Genomic DNA, 5134 nt, shown 5'->3' with positions numbered 1-5134 from the left:
TTTATTCAAGAATATATCAGATTTATATACACGAAAAGTAGACTACCAATAAGCGAAAATCACATAGTCATTACAGTTTAATCGTCGCTGGAATTCCTCCATGAGGGTGTCATAGTAAGAGAGAAATTTTCGCCATTGTTCAAAATTTAGTGTGACTTCTCCGGTGGCGTTGCTGATTTCCACTTTTATGTTTTCTACACTGCCCTCGAAGGTGAAGTAAAGTTCTCCTATAATGTTTATAGATCTGAATCTCTCTTCTCGTGTGGGGAATCTGTTCTTGTAAGTGTCGAAGATCGCATCTGATTTGTACACGCATGCTGGGTAGTCATCGCTATTTATTTAGGACAATGTAATTTTTTTTCATGTTTCAAAATCAATTCAGTGTCGGTGAAAGTACCTCGAATAACGACATCCATGTGGTTATCAATGTTGTAGCGGCTTTCTGGTTCCATCTTGTGTTTTTTATGTGTATCTCTAGTAGACTGCAATGCTTACTGATTTTGTTGGATATATATATATATATATGCGCAAAGTACTACAAAAAGCAAGCTTTACCAGTTACACAGCCAATATTTGCTATTTCAAGTAACTACATGTACCAGAAGCACTTGCACCCCAACACTAACTAGACAGAATTACAAAAGCAGATTCTGCTATGTAAATAGCCTTTTGCAAAAGTCCAATGACAAAAGTTTAAAAATTGTAACAGCCCAGACAGGGACTCGAACCCTGGACCGCTAGGTTAAAAGCCTAATGCTATACCAACTAAGCTATCCGGGCACGCGCTCTACATGTGAAAAGTTGGTTATGTTAAGAAATATCCAAGGGATCAATAGCATACAAGTGTTATGTGTATGAAAGGAAAATATAAGGTTGATATTACTATTCATTAGAAGACACGGTTCACAAAATCCCCTGAACAAGTGCGGGACAAACGTTTTGCGGAGAGCAAAGAAAGACTGCCAGACCCTAACCCAGGGGAAAATTTTCCCACCAGTCGCTCGCACGGCGGATGGTGTGAGCCTCCATTGTTAGTTCTCGCAATCTTTGCTAAAAGGTTTTTTTTCCCTCTCATCTAAAGGGCATTACGCCCTGCCTCTATTATGATTTTTGAATGGAGCTTAAATTTGTAGTGGTTAGCACGTGCCGCCAATATTTTATTTTGGAAAGTTGCACGCGCCCCGGGATAGTCGAGACTTCAGTGAAAAAACATCTATAATTGTTTACCGAATATAGATAGTTTTACTGGAAAGAGACATGCCACATATCTCACATTCTATAAATAGGAAGAAATAAGTTATGTATCCGGGAGGGCTACGAAGCGACTGCAAGCCTGAATAGCAAAGTTAGCGGGTAAAATGAAAGCTGGATTTTTTATAAGGTACTTTATGAAGCTTGGGGGTATATAGACGCTCCCTCTTGTAATCTGACACCAAATTGTTACTTTGGAGTGTGGAGCGAAGAGTGTTCTATCCAAAGATGACATCTTTGCCTATCAGTATTGTAAGTATTGTAATTATATTTTCAAGTACCTTTTTTAGTAACTCAATTCCACTTTTTATAAATGAAACAAATGGTTTCCACACACGAAATTTTTATTTTCACAAACTAGACTACTACAAAGTATGTAATACATCAAGTTTTTTCAATTGTTACATATCAGAGAATACTATTCTACTACAAAGTAGCGTTATACTAACGCTTTTTTTATCTCAAATATACATTTGTAAACATTACATTATTGTTTGAGAAAAAGCTCCTCTTTTTTTTTGCTAGTTTTTGGATTGATTGTTGCAAATTGCCTCCCAGAACTCATCCTCTAAAGAACGATCATGAATGTGAGCAGGGTGCGTATGTAATGCACACGTAGAATTGGGTACATATATTGGTCCCTGCCCACAAAAGTGAAACTTTTTTGACGGGACTTCATTATATCTAAACAAACAGTGGCGTACGGGATTACCGTACAACTCCCTTGTTCGTAATGTCTGTATGGGGGTACCAGAAAAATACACTTTATTATCATTGGTGACAAATTTATTTATGTGGCTTACTCCTTTTTGCTCAGTCCTTGATTTGTTTCCTTGCCACAGATCATTGCATGTATATGCAAAGCTGACCTGAAGATCAGATAGCATTTTGTTATATAATTGCATAACAAGAGTAATATCCAGACTGTATATTTTTGTTTCAAAGGTTTGTTTATTTCTCACTACTATTCTGTTGTGACTGGATTGAAATAGGCCCCACACGCGTCCTTTGTGTTTGTTGATCAACTGCTTCATTTTTTCTTTCTTTATGCACTCAAGATTAAGGCATCTATGATTGCTTTCTTCTTTTTCTCCAAGCTCGCATTCCACACAAGTAGGGTGAGGATAGTAAAACACTATTGACTGGGCCACAGCTTCTACGAGGCACTGCTCATTGATTAGGCTCTCACAGCATCCACACTGTTGATAAAGTCAAGAAAATCACATTTGTAAATTATTATTTTTTTCAAATCTTATCAGTTCCTGCTACACATTGGTCAAGGAATAATTATTCTGTTTATACAGTTCAGTTTAAAAAAAACTCTGTCACAGAAGCACTGGGGTTTTCACCAAAACTGTCAAAGTATGTTCCGTGGCAATTCGAATCAATGTACAGGACCAGTCCAATGTATTCCAGGCCCCGAATCTCTGTCTTTATTGAAACTTGATATTTTTCGGTAACGTATTGTCTGCAAACACTCCAACAAAATTTTCACATAGAACACTGACATGGCTATGCTTATGGTAACCATTTTGCACCCGAATTCAATGAATATAAGTTCTCGTCTGACGACGAGATGCTGCCTTCTTTGTAGTCTGATGTCGAGTTGTTCTCGTCTTGGGTTGAGGCACATGCAGGTACAACGTGCTGAATGAAACTGTAGTGGTGTAGAAACTGACCGTACAGGTGCGCGTTTCTCAGAGCACAAGCTATTTTTCTCAGGCGGTGGTTCTTCTCACAGCAGGTATAGGCAGGGAAACTTAGTAGAGCTGATTTAGGGCATCCAAGCTGCTCCAAGTTAATCACAGTGCGATGAAGTAAGGTAGAAAGGAAATGGCACTTTTCTGCGCCAAAGGAATAAATGCCTGCGACATTTTCGGTACAGCAGGATAAAATAGTGGACATATTGGTAAAATTCACTTCTCCAGCTTGCCAAGAGAGGCCGTGCACATTTTGAGTTTCCCATAAATTTTCATTTTGTATTCGGATATCGAGATCATCCCATGCGCACGGAGGTTTAAATACCCATGATTGCAAACAATTAGAATCTGGATCCACAACAGCTATTTCTTTTGGAATATATTTTCCATGATTATTTCGAAATCCTATAAAATCAATAACGGCTCTCATATTGTGATCCGACTTTGTGGCTGACACTCACTCAACTGAAGGGATATTTGCTCTAATCAAAATATACGTCACAATAAGACCCCCGTGAAATCAGTTTCAATAGTAGGAGAAAGAATAAAGATATACAGAACAGATTATTTTAGAGTTTCTTTGTTATTTATAATTTATATTTTATTGAGGCTTGGTGGGTCCTAGAGCCACTTTATGCATGAGCTGAAAATTTCGAAGTCAGATAACCCCCAACCTTCTGTCAGAGTATAATATTTGTTACATGGTACATTTTTTGTTTTCAGGAAGACATAAAGCAGGAGTGCCCCTGGTGTGAAATTCAAGGGTTTAGGGGGAAGAAGGACCTTTTACATCATATATATTTACACCATCCCCCCTACATTGGAAGAAGAAGAGAGTTAACTTCGCGGAAGCCGTGCTCGGGCCTAACATTTATAACTATATATAAAAGACAATATAATAGTCAGTAAAAAAAGAACAATATACAAATACGTGTGTGTGTGTGTGTGTCTAATTATGTAAGTATTTATTTTTACAATATATTTTCTTGAAAAATGACATTTATATTTTGTTTACATCCCGTACGGTAAAGAGACATAGTACTCCAATTTTCGGCGTTTCGTGTGAACTGCCTGGTGAGTTTTTTGTTCCTTTTCCGAGACTATCTCGAAATTAGCTTTACGTTTAATTTTTCGAGGGTTTTCAACCACTCTATTTTCAATTTCTCCTTTAACAAGTTGCTTGAAATAGTCAAAATTAATTTGCAATTGCGTCCTGTAGTTCATGGTAATTCCGCGCACTTTAATGACATGTTTCTCATCGGTTGCATCATATTTGTTTTCCATTTTATATGCATAATTCTTGGGGCCACCACCAAGAAAACATGAGATTTCATACGGCTCTTTAATCTCATCGGTCAGTTCACCGAGAAAGGAACCTGTAGGTAACAGCGTTTCACCCTGCTTTTCAACATAGAATACAGAGTCAGTGTCCACATAATGGATAGATTCTTTTACTTGATCCATGAATGAATACTATAAATGCATTCTTCCATAAGCAGTGATAAATGCTGAGACAAGAACATTGGAGAGCACTAGCGGCGAATTGGCCGTTTCCAGGTCGACAAAGTTTACTAGCAAGCATTTTTCAGAAATAGGGACTACATTTTTAATCTCAAATTGCGGATTGAATACAATATCATGGAATTTCTTCTCTGTATTGACAAAAACTGACTTAGTTTTTAATACAGATTCTCCAAATTTACCATAGAGGCTATTAAGGAGTATTTTGGATATGTAACGCAGCCCAGCATTGTATCCAATTTCTTCCTTGATAAGCTGAATACCCTCATGTTCGAAATAATCTCGAATATACTTGTCTTTGTCATGTTCTGTACTGCAAGTGGAAGGATATCCTGAGGACTGTTGTTTCAGTCTAAGGAAAGTATCTACGTATTCTCTGAACACATTATCTGATTCTTGTGCTGAAGGGAAATCCCATACTTCATAAATTTTTAGTATTTTGTACCCTTTCTCTACAGCCAACTTGAGTTCTTCTGATACCCAGGTGCCATGTAAGTATCTTTGTTTTTCGGTGTGTGGGCACTCTTCCTGATTCTCACTTTGTGCACATGCACGGCAGAGAGCAAACATTAACTTGCTATTGCATGCCATGCCAAGCACAGGTAAGTATAAATTTTTAGGTGGGAGAACATCGCACTTTACTACGCCGAATATGTTCTCCA

General features: G+C 37.7%; 1 non-coding gene across 1 annotated transcript; it reads right to left on the bottom strand.

Moving 5' to 3' along the window:
• Positions 1-707: 707 nt before the first annotated feature.
• TRNAK-UUU (transfer RNA lysine (anticodon UUU)) lies at positions 708-780 on the bottom strand. The gene has a single exon. It is a non-coding gene; the product is annotated as a tRNA-Lys (tRNA).
• Positions 781-5134: the final 4354 nt, after the last annotated feature.

The sequence above is a fragment of the Lepisma saccharinum genome, chromosome 2 (assembly GCF_977018435.1).
Source record: "Lepisma saccharinum chromosome 2, izLepSacc3.1, whole genome shotgun sequence".
In the NCBI taxonomy this organism is placed as follows: Eukaryota; Metazoa; Arthropoda; class Insecta; order Zygentoma; family Lepismatidae; genus Lepisma; species Lepisma saccharinum.
The sequence above is the reverse complement of the archived record's forward strand: the minus strand, read 5'-3'. Positions and strand labels throughout refer to the sequence as shown.